Here is a 16732-nt window from a genome sequence, read left to right on the forward strand (position 1 = left end):
TCCACAAGCCCAACATCTCACCTAACAAAGTTGATATTATTCCAATATCATCTAAAATCAAATGAGTCTTTAATCCAAGTAGGTAAATTGTTGACTATAAACAATCTGTGCCTGAAGAGATGAGGAAGACTAGGAACAGCATACATGAAAGGAAGTTATTGGTTCTTTTACAATGGTTAGTACTGGTGCGGTGTTAGCATTGCAACACTCTGGCAATACTGTGTGCCTCGTACTGAACAATTAAGTCACTGTGGCCAATACTGTCGCTACTCAGTGTCCCTATGGACCACAGTCCTTTGTGTGAAATAAAAAAGATATAGGTGTAACAGCAACACTTAAGCAAAAAACTCTGAAAGTAAATTTAAACTAGAAATATTTGCAAGAAATATTTTATTCATGATTCCAGGTCCTGCCCACAAAAAATAGCTTCAAAACAATGGCTATCCAGTAACAGTGAGCATTGCTGCTGACCAGGTTGCAGTATTAAGATGCCCTTTCCCACTGAAATGGCATCAAAGCAAGAAGAGAGTCACCAAATTCTATCTAGAAAAAAATGAGAAGTCCAATGGCTGAGTTCATTAACAAATAAATGAAGAAAGAATGAGTTTGGTGGGGGGGAATCTGAAGTTTGAAAGCCTTACTAAACAGGAGAAGGAGGGGCCATGCTAAACCATGCTGCTATGTGCAGGGGGGGGGGTCTCCATAATGTGCTTGACCTATGTGGAGGTCACAAAAATCTCACTTTATCAGAATTTACTAAACTAGATATGTTTGTTGTGTAACAGTTTCCTCTTGGATTGAAACGTTCCAGTACACAGAGAAGCCCCTTAAGCAGGAGAGTAAAGAACTCAACATAGTTCCAGGAAGTCCCTGAAACTGACCAGACTTACTAGGAGCCCTCTGACAGACTAAGCAATAAAAGCTGAGATTGCCCCTCAGGCAGAAGGAAGCTAGGCTGCAAAGAAGACTCCAGACAAGCTGCAAAGACCCTGAAACCAGACCAGCTGCCAGGAAAACAAAGGCCAGCTGAGCTGCCTAGAAGAGGTTTAAACTAGAGTCACTTGGAAAGGATACTCCCCAACCTGTAAAGTGCCTGCACTTCACATGCAGTGTGCTCCAGATTCCCAGCTCTGTGAGCTGTCACCCATGCTAGGGGTGGGCCGTGGTAACACAGATGGCTCTGAGTCATTTAGTAACCTCTCACCCATGCCCCTATACTTAATACCAATAAAAGTCATTAGTTCACCAAGCTGAACTTTGATGGTATCCTTATTTTGATCTGTCGTGGGATCCCTCTCTGGTGCGGGTAGATGTGCTGCATGCTGCATCTTACCAGGGAAAGTTCTGTCAGACCACAAAGCTTCAAGAGTAAATCAGTTTTATAGTTAAAAAAAAAAAAAAAAAGTCAAAGATCAAAGCTGAATGTGTGCTGTTTTGCACACGCGCGCACACACACACACACACACACACTAACAAGCAAGGTGCATCAGATTTGGCATGCAAAATTATGTCCAGGTTTGTGTGTGCCAGTCAAGTGTATGCTTCCAAAACCTATTTTCTTTAACTTTAACCTAAGAATATTTGGGGGTTTTTTTGCAAGATCTGAGTTTATTTTCAATAGAATTAAAAAAAAAAATCAGTATCAGTTTTCCTGTTATTAGCATAAATCACTTATTAATTTAAAATTAACACCATATCATATAAGCTGGTCCTTACTCCTCTGACCTGCTTCAATGATGTCAATCTCTAGTGTCCAAGGACACAGAAGGACCGGCCTCCAGATCACTGTTTCCTAATGTGGCTATAAAACACGATCACCAAAATTAACACCTTGAACATATGAACCCCCTCTCTAACAAAGTTTATGCCAAACCCCACGCTATTAACAGCTTTCTTTGTTGCATGGGGGAACATGGTGATTAGAATATGACTCTTTTAAATGTTTATATGTTTAAAAAGCATAAGATAACAAATATAAAAATCCTATAAAACGAAACAAGACAGGAAGACTCCATAGCCAAGACAGTACATTAAGGTTTTAAGTTCTCATATTTGCCTAGACAGACAAATTACGGAAACTACATGTAATCTCCGAAATACACCAAAATATAGAGAGAAATTCATTTGCAAACAAAAGCCAAGGCTCATGATGCAGGCCTATATTCCTAGCCATAAGGAAGCTGAGGGTCAAAGGTCTCAAGTTCAAGGTTGACCTAGAATCACTGTTCTACCATGTCCAAGAAAGTGGGTAGGGAGGATTTTCAGAGAAAATAAACAATAAACAAATAAAAAGACTGGAACTATTTAGTAAACTGACTACAGCACTCTGCCAGAAGCCTAAGCAGTGGCTGCCAGGAGCAGAAAGGCACTGAAATAACAAAGCCAATGTGTCAATTGCTGATTTTCCTCTAAAGTCTCTCCTTCCAGGTGGCAAGTAACTAGTAGAGACAATGCTGTCCAGGCTCCCTTGAAGCTGGACATGTCCACAGGACTAAGTTGTCACTGACCACACAGACTATAGTGAACTCCGCAAACTCTTAACCCTCACCCTGAACTTTCGCCTTTGTTCCTGCCTCTGACAGAACCTGATAAGACCTTACAGATAATGACCACAGTGACACTCCTGGCCAATGGGAAAGAAGGAACCCCGGTTTCACAATATAGGTGGACCTGTCTGTTCTGTCCAGCTATTTTCTACATGTTGGGACTGTTCAGTGAGAAAAAAGTGAATGTCTGTATTCTTAGAACCACAATGTGCTTTCATCCCTTGGCTATAGCGGGTCAGCCACACACTAACTAATGGAGCCTCCAGACAGAAATTAAATTGGATTATACGCAGCATTCCACGTGAAATAAAGAGTTAACTCTTAGATAAAAGAACCACACCACACCAGCCAGAAGCCAGACAAGGGTCTTGTAATCTGCCACTGGGAGAAATGTCTTCACTGACACAAATGTCTGACACCATAAAATGACAGACTATATATTTATCTCTACAAATCTATCTGGGTTTTATCGATTATCTCCTCCACTAGAATCCAAGTGTCACTGAGCAAAACTAGAGTTTGTTCTCTCTTCTACTGTACAGCTGGGTACGTAGAATAAGATCTCAATATGTAAAAGACATTTGGTAAATGTTTGTGGAATGAAGACATCTAACTATGTGGAATGTTTAATAATCAGCAAAGCAAAATTTTATACACATGGCCAAAGAGACCTACAAATAATAATACCATCCACAAGAAGCAGGGGAAGGGAAGCTGCTGTGAACTAATCTTGAAAATCTGTTATTCTTGTAAGAAATCAGCATTCCAATAGTAAAAATAAAGAGCCTGATGGGGTAAGAGACAAAAGATACAAACTTATAGGAAACAGCGCCAGAAATTCAACTAACTGGTTCTTAAGCCCAGAGAACAATGCGTGGTGTTAATTAAAAGATGGATGAAAATGACTGAGACGCTAAACTGACATTTGCACCTATCAGTTTGTCGGTTACACTGTGGCTGGCAAAGGTGTGAGGAAGCAAGCGGTGTTCTCACCTCTGTGGAGAAATCTAAAACTTGCCAAATATGGGCAGAACAACTGGCAACAGACTACCCCCAAAATCAAAATTCGCATGCTCCTTGACCCAGCAGCTCTGCTAGGAACAGATCCTACAGGTGTACTTACACTCGTATGAGACTACGTACGCACGTGGCCATTCCCTGCTACCTTGTTCCTGAAGGTAAAAGCTGGACATAATCTGTGCATGCATCAATATATGATTACCTAGGTCCATGACAGCTAGCCCCCCAATGGATTATCACACAACCACTGTAACGGAGTGGAGCACTGGTACATATGGAAGAACTGTATGAGGCAAAACTCACATGTCATTACCACTGTGGGACAAAGCTACAGTTGGCATGCGTGTGTGTTACACATGCTCGAGAGGAAAACTATAAAGGATTCTAACAGTGGGTGGCTAGATGATTAGCTGGGGTCAGTGCAAATCAGAAAAGACTTATTTTTCAGCCCACACTTCTTTTGTGTCTTTTAAAACCTGTGTGCATTAATTAGATTACTTTTGTTTTTAAAGAAACCTCAATTTTTTATATGATAATAAAAAAAAATACAAATATTCATTCCCAAAGAAAGGTATCTAAAAACTCCTCTAATGAGCCTCACTCTTGGAGACCCTGAGAAACAACTGAGCCCAGTCATTTTCTCTCGGTTTCAAAACTGAGACAGACAGAAGTCAGTGATTAACTCCAGCCGCCACCCCCTCCACCCTGCAAATAAATAAATAAACAACCAAAACATGGTCTCAATGGCACCCCTGTTATTCATTACTTCCTCTTAAAACTAACTCAGACTCACACCACTTTGCCTAGGCATAAAAATATCTCAAGAACCCCTGGAAGGATAGAAGTCAGAGTTTACAAACTACCAGCCCCCAGGAAATGAAGACGAGATACAGCTGACACCTTCATAGCAGCCAAAAGCACGCTTCGCCTGGCCTTGGAAATGCAGTGCCAACCTAAAGAGCCCAGTGTCAACAGCCATTGGCTCACCTAGTTCCCCGAGGTGAGAGCTCTGCTTTCCCTGCCCACTTTAAATCATGGCTCACTGGAGCGTGCTGGTTCTTACTATGTTATTGTCATATAAAGAATACTGAGGAAGCATTACTTACACTCAGAATAAATCCTACAAGACATCAAGTGCAGGGGATGGAGGAGCCACAACGTCTAATCAGGTTTCACCAGTTTTAGAACAGTTGATATGTGTGTTTTCTACATAAAACAGTTCAAGTATTGTGGCCCTAATGGGAAACAAGGAGAGGAGGCATGTTCTATATAGGGACATGCTAGTAGCATTTCAACAGTTTACCCAAAGTTAAAGAACACAAAGCTATAACCCAGTAAAAGACTTTGCCATTCAGGCCATGCAAGAACTAAGAACTAACTAGCCAACTGCCCCAAACTTTCTTGTATTAGAATTATGTAAAACAACTAAATCAACATCCGTGGCGGAGAACTTACCCTGTAGATTCGATCTGTGCCAAACAGCATGAAAGGAGGTGATATGTCGGAAAGCCGTGTGGCTGGCAACACCGTTCCGTGAGGTCCAGGGAAAGCCTGACAGGGCTGCAGTTAAAGCCAGCCCCCCTGGGCACACCCAGCCTGGGTCCTCCAGCAGAGAGGCACTGACTGCTCCAAGGGAGAGGATGGTGGGAGAGGATGGTGGGAGAGGATGGCGGGAGAGGCGCTCTAGGAGTCTTCGGAAGCTGCCGAGGTCCCCCAGCAGGCTCCCTATGGCCAGACAAGCTTAGGAGCACTGGAGGCTGCAAAGGGAAAGAAGAAGAAAGAAATCTGTTAAGCAGAAGAGATCTCCCATTTCTGTGTTGGCTGAAGGAAGTATACTTGACAGGCTTCTCCACTGGAACCATAAAGTGACAGCCCATTAGCAAGAGAAGCAAGGACGGAAAATCTGAAATGCTAATATGCATGTGTTGAGGTCAGAGAGCTGCGTTGCTCTTTAAATATTTTTATAAATGACACAAACCCAGTAAGAGGTTACTAATTCAAAGTCAAATTGCTTTAAAGTCCATATGCCACCTACTCTAAACCATCCTGAGACAGTCAAACAGAAAATGGCTATGAATATTATTTCATACATTTTAAAAAAAGAAAAGAAAAGATAAGAAAAGAAAAGAAGAAGTCTGAGGAGTATAAAGGATAAGATGAAGTCGCTAGAATGGTGATCCCTACTGAAGACAACAGCATACCAGCTAACTAACCTCTTGAATAGGTACTGAGAAATTGCTGGATTTGGTCCACCTTCAAGCAACATTCTCCACAGCAGATAATGCAGTTCAAAGACTCCAAAAACAATGGTGAGGACCGGGCACAAACGGAAGGGAAGGGGCTCCAGATAACAAACGAAAAATAAAACCCACCCAAACTCCCTTTTCCTCTAGGAAGACCTGAAAAAAGAAAAACACCACCGTTTTCCAGAGGAAGCGGAAATTTCTATTAGAATCAAACTTTCCCATTCAGATCGTTAGTCAAAGCACCAGACCCCACACACCCCCTCAGAAAACAGCTCCCTGCTTCTTAACTTCAAGGAAAGCTTCGCCAAGAGGACTCTTATGTAAATAATTCCCTGTAGAAAACAAACCTACAATACAGCATTCCTAAATAACCTTGTGGAAAAAAAACCTTCCTGCTACCCTGGAATTCAAGAGAAAACTTTAGCAGATGCTATCATACCATGCCTCGCTTCAGGGTAGGCTGAGGATCCCAATCCACTTGAAAGTAAAGTTTAGTTTAGCCGGGCAGTGGTGGCGCACGCCTTTAATCCCAGCACTTGGGAGGCAGAGGCAGGCAGATTTCTGAGTTGGAGGCCAACCTGGTCTACAGAGTGAGTCCCAGGACATCCAGGGCTACACAGAGAAACCCTGTCTCAGAAAACCAAAAAAAAAAAAAAGTACAGTTTAAACACATAAATGGCACACCCAAAACAAGATGCAGTAAAAAACCACCACAACAAAAAAGATCTCTCTGTAGTAGGTAGCATCAACCAGAAATTGGCCATTCCTGGCAATCACGTGACAGAGTCAGAGTGGTGATCATTCCTCAAGTGGGTATCTTAAAAATATTCTCCCACAAACTTTTGAGTTTTCAGGAACTGTTGAGACGCTGGTACCTCTCTGGGCTTCTGGTGCTAGGGAAATAGGATGGGTTCAGAAGAAGGCCGCCTTGTGTACTTGCTCTGTGTTTTAGGGCGAGTTAGCTGAAGCTGTTCACCAGTCTGTCAAGCTACTACAATGTCTACTGGCCAGCTACTAAGAACATGGTGCTGCTGCAACAGTGGTTGATTCAGACTTACAAGAAGGTAATAGTAGTAGTAGTCAGTAGTAGTTAGTAGTTATAGTAGCTAGTAGTATAGTAGTAGTAATTTAAAAAACTAATCAATAATAAATCAATGCTGACATTTATTTGTTTGTTTCTTTGTTTAACCTTGAAATTCTCTGCTTAAAAACCAGTGCTATGGAGTGCTACTTCCTGCCCTGATCTACTACCCCTACAACCTGTCTTTACCACATGGAATTCCTTACTGTCGCTCAAGGGTGTTCATATTCCCTTCTTCCATTGAGCCTTCTCTGACTAGTAATACTTCTTCCAGGTCTTTCTTGTTCTAATTCTTGGGTCTTTATATTTTATATGGCTCAAGTCTGTACTGTGAAGTGGACTTGTCCCCAAACAAGTTTAAAACTGGGTACAGATTACATATTGCATTCTTCCTTGACAATACTTAGTATACTGTTGGTGCTCAAAAGTTACAGGATAAAAATCAAAATAAAACTTAAGGGTAATTGAGTGTTTATTGCCAAATGTTCCAGGCTACCTAAAGTCCTGTAGATTGAAGTCAAAACTATGATGTGCTGTAAGAAAAATATTTAGTAAGAGGGTTGGAGATAGCTCAGCAGGTTAAGAACACTAGTTACTCTTGTAGAAGACCAGAGTTCAATTATCAGCACCTGCATGTTAGTTTATAACCATCTGTGACTCCTGTTCTAGAGGATCCAGTGCCGCCTTCTGACATCCCCAGGCACATACATGGTACACACATATAGATTCAGGCCAGCATTCATGCACATGAAATAAATACATCTAAAAAACTAAATAGGTAAAAATAAAAAATTTGTAAGTATGGTAAAATAAAGAGTTCAAGTGTTGAACAAATCCTGAGTATCTAAGTCTTCAAATGTCCCATGTAGAGCCTATCTGCCTATACATAACTTTCATGTCAGTTAGCAACCTGGGCAGAAATGAAAGGCAAACAAAAATGGCTGTATTGAAGCCCTTGAGCCATTTCAAATATAACACAAACTAAAGACTTATGTACTAATTGAAATCTGTGCTCTAAGATAATTATTTAACAAACTACAACAACTTGAACTAGACTTTTATTGAAGCCTAAGTTTTTTTTCTTAAAAAGTTTGGCCAACATATTTGCTTGGCTATGAGTTTTAGCTACTGGCAGCTAACCAAGCCCTGTGAAAACCTAAGCCATAAATCCTGACATGGTCCTATGAAGGAGGGGAGGGGAGCCTCAAAGGGGGAAAGAGAGAAATCCAATCCAACTTTCTAACTGCAATGCTGGCTACTTAACATGGTCATATGTCTGCTGTACTGAAGTTTAAAAGAGCATGATTGGATCTAGAAGTCCATGTGGAATACCAGCACCTGAGAATGAGCTAATGCAAAGAACACATAATTAGGAAAATAAGCAACAGAAAGACAAAATCGGGACAAGTCTCAACTTTCATTAAAACTGTATCCTTGGCTTCTAGCAATCATAGCTTCCAAACACTGAGAGTTTCTGTCTTTCATGAAACAGTCTCATATCTGTACATTCTACCCATGTAGGCATATTACCTAAATAAACTACAGCTAGGTAATTAAAAAAATTACCTAATGAAGTAGGATATCATAGAAGAACATAGACTTGGAAGTAGGCAAGCTGTGACCTTCCTACATCATTTAACCTTTGTCAGCTCCTACCCCCACCCCCCCATGAAACAGTAAATATAAATAGCTCTCACCTTGGCAAGCTGCTAGGAATCTAGCTCGGCTAGACACTCGGCTCTGACACTAGTTAATCACATTATTTATGTTGTCCAACTTAATCTTATCGACTATGGCAAACAGGAATGGGAGTACAGATCTTGTCTTATACAAAGAAAGTTACATACAGACACTCTAAATAAGTGACCATGGTCATGTTTCTTATAAGTGGTAAGACCAGAAACAATATTTTTCTGACTCCAAAAGTTTAGGCCCTTAATTGCCATCAACTTAAACTGTCTCTTGATTTTGAGGGGGGGGGGGGGGTAACAGAACTGAATGTTCAGAGATGATTTTCTTAGGTTCCTTTTCCTAACTGAGCAAAGTATCACAGTAAGGAAACTATAAAACCTACCAACTCCAAGTAATAGCACTAATCATTTACATGACACTACCATGTCCTTTTACTGCAACACAAAGGTACTGTGGGGCTGGGTAAATAGCTTAGTGGTGCAGCCTTCAAGACTCCTTCAAAAATAATCTAGTCTGTCAATGGGGGTACAAGAGAGAAACAGGGCTAAACTACCCTTACTAGTAGAATTAACTCTGGATAGAGGTAAAGAAGGCAGAATGACATTAACCAGTTCCTAAAATTCCTAAGAGCTCAATGAGAAAAAGAAAACATAAGTCACATGCTGTGAACATCAGTAGTCCTAAAGGCCTGAGAAGGAGATGGAGAGTGAGTAAAAGTTGTCCACCACTGCTAGACAAATGAAGGGGTGTGGAGCAGGGCAGACACTCCCTTATTTTCAAAATCTAAACAATTTTAACCTCTGGATTTGGGGAGGAAATATAGGTATTTTCTAAAAAATCTCTTTAGAATTAAAAAAAAAAATCATTCTTCAATTATTTCCAAACAAACCAAATATGGTTGCATATACCTGTATTACCTCATCTACTCCAGAGGCTGAGAAATAAGGGAAGCTTGAGCCAAGGATTGAAGACCAGCTTGAGAAGCCCAATATAGCCCAATCTCAGTAATAATGATGATGATGATGATGATGATGATAAAATTCAAACTTTTCTTTCTCATGGACCCATGAAAACACTGTTAAATAAGACAATGTACTTGGTGATATTTGCAAAAGATTATGGCCTATAAGAAATATTAAAGTCTGGTAGATACTTGCAAACATTACTGAATAGTATTCTAATACCAAGCAAAGTGGAGCCAACAATCTGCTTTTATAAATAAGAGCTTTACTGGAACAGACACATGTGTTCATTTTACATATAGTGTGTTGGCTGCTTTCACACTGAAATGGCAGAGCTGATAGTTGTGACAGAGTCCTTATGGTTTGCAAGGCGTAAAATATTTACTATCTAGCCCTTCAGAGATAAAGTTTGTTGACCTATACAATAACCTACATTCAAATCCACGAGCTACATTAACAGTAGTACGCATAGCTGAGTGTTGGAGCTGCCAAGTTAAAGATGTATTTTGCTTCTGAAACTTATTTCTTGGAATGCCACACTTAGGATTTGTATACAGTATGCTGTGCATATAAACCAATTTTATTTGCAAGGATGACTCACCAAGACGAGCAGACTGGGCCACAAACACACACTTATAACATAGCAACAGCTACAAGCAATCGTGACTGAGTCTCTCCTACATGCCTCTCCTTCTCTGACTCCAAAAAATGTCAATCTATCCTGTCCTTCAACCCACGGGACCCTTTCAGTCTTGCCTCACATTGGCATCAGCAGTCTTCTTATCTACTAACGCCTCTGTGTTGGCTCTTTTAACTCTCATAGAAGAATTATAATACGTTTTCCATTCCCTTGATAACTGGTTTTCCTTAGGTTCTGGAAAAATAGCTGCACTATTCAAGAAGTCTTAGGGAAGAATTCAATCACAGAAGCGCCACCATCCCTCCAGGCATACATCCACGGATGAGTAGAAAACAAACATTAGATTTCTAAGAGGAGAAGAAAGGGTTAGGGAAAGATGACACAATGTGAAAAATAAAATAGAATCTCCAGGGTGTTTTAAGGTAAAACACATAAGTCTGCCCCCAGCCTACAGACCAGCCAAAGATACAAGGATGGCTGTACACTCCCAGGGACTTGACTTAAGGCCTAACTATCAGACTCTCTAGAATTTAATGTGTAATTTGGCTGAGGAGGGGGACTCATGGTGGATTACTTAATTACTCGGTGTAATTAAGTACCAGACTACACTTCTGAAGATAACCTGCTTATATTTTGTAACCTCCAAACTCTCCACTGAAGTGGTTTGGCGGTCTATCAAAATCCTTTTCATTTGTCCAACCAAAGACCCATTTACTTGTGCCAGAAACATAAAGAGGTTCAAGGATGAAACTTGAGAGAACAAAGGCAACAGGCCATAGTAGAGCTCCAGGCTTGCACCAGAGCCCTGGGTTGAAGCCCAGCCCTGCCAACCATCTGTCACGTGGTCTGGCCCAACAGTTCATGCAGGCAAAGCCAGCATCGTGACTTCCCTACAGAGTGGCTACATTTGAAGGCTATGGTACTCAGTAGCTCATTACTACCAGCTTAATATAAACTCAATAGTTGAGTGAAAACAGGTAATAATGAGAGTCACTGCAGTTGGATTGTGAAAAGGCCAAGGTCTGACCACTTTGACCTATGGTTGCTGTATTTAAGTAGGTATTGTAAACGGTCCCACACAAAAACCTGAAAAGAGGGACAAGAAAGACTGAGAGTTCAATAAGCACCAGAAGAAACTCAAAAGACTTCTTAAAACCCTAAAGAAGAAGAATACAGACCAGGGCTGGAGGGATGGCTCAGTGGTTAAGAGCTCTTTCTGCTCTTGCAAAGGACCCTGGTTCAGTGCCCAGCACGTACAGGGAATCTCACAACCAGACATAACTCCAGTTCCAGGAAATCCAACATCCACTTCTGGTCTCCACAAGCACCAGACATACACGTGGTATGCAGGCTTGCACACAGGGAAAACATGCACACACGCATACAATAGAATAAGTTAAGTAGGTAATCTTAATAACAAAGATTAGAGACTAAAATGGAAGCCCCCCCCCCCGACTTACCTCCTCTATACGGAAGAGGTATGACTTCAGAGAGGAGTAGAGTCTAGCAAGACAGAAAGACACCCTTCACAGGCAGCCCACACAGCTCACCCTTCCATTCTTCCCCAGTCCTGGTCTCTCCTCTTAACTGTGCCCAAAGGGGTCTACTTTTTAGTATGTGTGTCTGAATATTCATGTGCATTCTCCCAACCCACTACCCCTGAATGGAACCAGACTTGACTCATAAGCAGATTCCTTTTCAAAGTGTTGGGTTCAGCTTTCGCAGTTGCATCCCACCCCAGCACTATCCTCCCCCACCATAAGGTGCCCATGTTTTAACTGTTGACTCACCACCGGAACACAGTAATCCTTGATGATTACCTTCACACAGAACAACATCCAGGCTTTCATCAACTACTGATCTCAAAGCACCTTCACAAAGAGTTCGCAGTGATGCCACCCACTGGGCCAGGACCAGATTTTCTGGTTTTCTAATGGGGTGTCTGGCATTTTGGATCTACTCAGCTATATTCTGCTAAGGAAGACAGTTCAGAAAGCAAGGACTGCTATGCATCCAACATCTTTCTCCTTATCACCAAACACCTGGTCTAATATCACACGAGATTGAAATCTATAGGGTTTAGACGGAGTCTAAATTACAGAAAAAAACAAATGAGCTCACAATGACAAACTCATACTTAGAGCCACTGTGGCGTGTCCTACCCTGAGCTACAGACACAAAGCAGGAATAAAAAGAACCAAAGGTTCCTAAATGTCCTTGCTACACATATGTCAGTTACTAACCTAAATGTTCATCAGGTCACTTCCCTCACTCACTAAGCTTCAACAACACTGACTGGAGAACAGTTCAAAGTTCTATCCTATTTGTTTTCGTTGGAATTATTATCTGCCCACGGGCGTACAGACATACAGACATTCCCACGGCTACTAAGGCAACTGACCCTATGCCAAGAACCCGAGAGTAAGTGGGGGAGGGCGGAAGTCCAATAAAGTTAAAAATAAAATTTGAACAATGATTTATGCAACCTTGCTTTTGCATGTATGTATTCACCTCCTTGTAATTGTGTCAGACAAGCTGTAGGCCTTGTAAGTAGCTGCCAGTCCTGTGATGAACAATCTAAACAACTACCAAGCAAGCCTCTTGGTGAGAGAAGCAGCCTCAAAGCTAGGAGTGCTGCCATACACCCATGACCCCAAAACTTAGGATGTGGAAGCAGAAGGCTTACTCCCAGTTCGAGGCCAGCTTGGGCTAGAAAATGAAAACACTCTCTCAAAAATAAAGAAAATAAGGAGAAACATAAGCTCTTTAGATCATTTTGTTTGGTTTGCTCTTGTTTGGAGACCGGGTACTACTATGTCTGGTCCCAGTGCCTGGCTCCTCTAGCCTCCCAAATGTTAGAATTATAGATGTGCTAGCTCACTGATCTTAGATTTTTATAATTGGGTTATATCCTTTACAAAACATATGAGCAAGCACTTATCAGCCCTCTGTACAGTGAGTTTACACAAAATAAAAATCAAGAATCGATCGATGATGATTCCCAGGGGGGATGGAAAAAAAAAATCAAGAATCAACTCTGCATCTATCACTGACTGCATAGGTATGTACACAAGTCCTCCAGAGGAGCTTTCCATCTCTGTGGGATTACACATGTCTTAGCAAGGTCTAGTGGAGCAAGCACTGAACCAGTAACCTAATGTTGCTCTGAGCCTGTGCCATGTGATTCTGGATAGTCACTTATCCTCTCTGATACCCACTGCCTCCCACTACGAACTGCAGTATCCCAAGTCAGTACACTCCGTACTAGCTCAAGGCTTCTCTACTTAAGAGATTTCTTTTACTATTGCTAGCAGGACTCTTTAAGAATTACACTAAAAAGGGATACTCTTTAATTAAAGATGGTTTTCCAATCTTCTCCTCTACTGAGGATGGCAACAACCCACTCATAAAAAAAAAAAAAAAAGTAAAAACATTTTTCATGTAACGTAGCTGTTCTTAACTCAAAGATTTGCTTGGAATTTAATTTGCTTACCAATTGAGGGATAAGTGAACAACAAGATCCAAAGATATGTAGAAAAACTGGATGCCTGCCAGATTCAGTCCCGTGAAGGCCTAAGAACACATTCAGCATCCCAAAGCTAGGCACTCCTGATATCTCAATGACCTGTGAGATTGGCCGCCTTGAAGGACTTTTTCCTGGAAATCTGGCAAAGTCCGCTTCACTTTCACCTACTGAAGCCCCAAGTCCACAGGCTCTCAAGGATCCATGCCCTCTCACCAGGCCCTCTCACACTCCACCCCCACGGCACTCAGAACACTCTTCATTTTTTTCAGTTTCATCTCCATCTCCCTTGCACGTTCGTGGACTATCAAAGACAGGCAGTGTTTTCACCTGTGAAATGTCAGGAACCATCTCTCTAAATGACTACAGCTCTGTAACAGACATCAATGAATCAACTGGTCTATCCTGATAAGGGATTCAAAGCATGAGGAGACCTCCAAAAATATTAAACGATGAGAAAGAGTTATGCCAATGACAAGAAGGGAGTAGGACTTCTGGGATCCTCTTTTAATGTTATCTTCACTTTTAAATCAAAGCAATACATACATGCATGCATACATACATACACACACACACACATACACATACATTCATTCATTCTAGTGCTAACTTACTTAAAGTAAGCTACAAATAGTTCTTACTGTATACAAAAAGGAATGAGCACTAAACACAGACACTCACCCATAGCTTCCACTCACCCTGGAGAACAAAGAACTACTGTCTATTCTAGTAGGACCTAATCTTTCTAAATCACAGAAGAGGGCAGGACTGGGAGCAACCCTCAGACATCACGTTAACGATGCGATGTTACTGGAAACTAAGATGCTGTCAGTAAAATTAAGAAAGGAGATGCTTTGTCTTACAAGAAAATTGCTCTTTTTTTTTCCCAGAAAATTATTCTTGAGATGGTCATTTGGAGCCATGCCCCATACAATTCCTGCACCCAGGCTGTCTCTCATTGGCCTCCTTCCAATGTGCTTACCAAATTGGAAGTAAAGGGTCTGTAGTGAGAAAAGTTGTGTTCTTTCTTCTTTTATAGTATGGACTATAAATAACAATGCCCACCCCACGTATTAAAGACATGGCTGCCAGTCTATTAGGCTGCCCTATTAGAGCTTGGTGGAATCTTTAGCAGGGTGGCCAAGTGGAAGGAAATCAGGTTATTGGGACACATATCCTTACAGGAGACATCGGCACCTTTATTTATCCCCTACCCTCACTCCAACACCAGCAGTGAACACACTTCTTCCATTCACTGTGCTCCCATCAAAACCTACCATGCTACTTTAAGTCTAAACAAGCACAGAATAAAACTGTGAGCCAAAATGAACCTTTCCTCTTTAAGAGCCGATCATGTCCGGTATTTTGTCACAGCAAAGGAAAGCTGATTAACACATAGCAATTACAATGGTATGCTCATTAGTTTTCCACAACAGTGTATGCCTTGTGCATTTGTACATCAGGGGAGGGCTACAGACTGATAGAATTAACATGGGACAGCATCTAAGAAAGGACTCATGAGGCATTGGGAGACAACTAAAAGAAGGGATGGGGGCCTGTAGCTCATCTATTAGAGTTGGGAGAAACCCCTCAGGAGGCTCTGTTAAATTCCACTGGTACTTCAAAGAGGAGGTAATATGGGCAAAAGGCTAGAGATAAGCCTATTTCCAGAATACATGCTATTACCAAGACTACATTATCTTTGCTACTTGAATACCCAGCTTCCATATCTCAAGCAATTTTATATCAGTAACCACAAAACACAGATGTTTTTTCCACACTTTAATTTCATGCCATTAAGCATTCAGTCCACTAACAGAATGACAGGCTCTTGATTTGGGGTTATTATTAATTAGGATAGTTTTGCACCCAGCCTCATTTTGATAGATTCGTCTTAAAAAAAAAATGAAACATGCCTGCTATTGGTGACATTCACACTCTTCATCACAAGCCTCCGGCTTCCACACCTGTGCTTAATTTACATCAGCAGGAGCTGAAGCACTAGCTTCCTGGCCATTTGCAACGTCGAGTCTCTGAAGACGCATCTTACCTGACAATTGATAGGAACGATCTATATTTACCATCAATAACTCAATTCCCAAAGGTGACAGAATGGCTAATGTAAATTAGGAATTCACCCAGGGCCTTATGCGTGCCAGGCAAGGGCTATACTCCCTTCCCGCCCAGTTCAGAACCTCATTCACAGGGTAGTTTGGTTTGGTTGACTGCTCAGTTGTTTGAGTGTTTCATTTTGTATCTTGGGTTGTCCTTGAACTTGCTACATGACCATGGCTGGCCTCAAACATGCAATCCTCCTGTTAAAGCCTCCTAAGTACTGAGGTTGCAGGTATGCATCACCACAACCAACTTCACAAAGGTTTTTGTATCATTCTCAATAAAAATGATCTCTCTTTGTCCAATGACTAAAAAGAAAATAACTTACATGCATTTGTATATACTGGTTAGGTTTTATGTCCACTTGGCACAAGCTAGTGTTATCTGAGAGGAAAGAACCTCAATGGAGAAAATGCCTCCAAATGATCTGGCTGAAGGCAAGCCTGTAGGGCATTTCCTTAATTAGTGATTGATATTGAAGGGTCCAACCCATTGTGGGTGGGGCCATCCCTGGGCTGGTTGTGCTGGGTTCTATAAGAAATCAGGCTGAGCAAGTCATGGGAACAGGCCAGTAAACAGCACCCTTCCATGGTCTCTGTATCAACATGTGCCTCTAGGTTTCTGTCCAGTTTGAGTTCCTGCCTTGGCTTCCCTCAATGGACGTAAGGATATGTAAGCCAAAAAAAAACTCCTTTACTCACTAAGTTGCTTTTGATCATGGCGTTTCATCATAAAAATAGTAACCCTAAGACACAAACGTGTGTGTGTGTGTGTGTGTGTACTTTATGCTATACGTGAGTCTAAGAAGAAGCACAAGGGATGGGGGATATAGTTCAGTGACAGAGCACTTGCACAATACATATAAGGGTCTAGGTCTAATACACAAAACCATCAGACAAAATGCAAT

At 41.4% G+C, this 16732-nt stretch overlaps 1 protein-coding gene across 3 annotated transcripts in view; it reads right to left on the minus strand.

Annotated features, from left to right (window-relative positions):
• The window catches only part of Acvr1 (activin A receptor type 1), a 117834-nt gene that overhangs the window by 61375 nt on the left and 39727 nt on the right, over positions 1–16732 (minus strand). For 2 of the 3 annotated variants that reach the window (XM_031370309.1, XM_031370310.1), the window contains exon 3: positions 5022–5323. The gene's annotated coding sequence lies outside the window, so the exon portion shown is untranslated. Of the gene's footprint in view, positions 1–5021; positions 5324–5779; positions 6075–16732 lie in introns of those variants that run through there. The other variant, XM_031370311.1, reaches the window with a different exon arrangement.

This window comes from Mastomys coucha, unplaced genomic scaffold (genome assembly GCF_008632895.1).
Source record: "Mastomys coucha isolate ucsf_1 unplaced genomic scaffold, UCSF_Mcou_1 pScaffold15, whole genome shotgun sequence".
In the NCBI taxonomy this organism is placed as follows: Eukaryota; Metazoa; Chordata; class Mammalia; order Rodentia; family Muridae; genus Mastomys; species Mastomys coucha.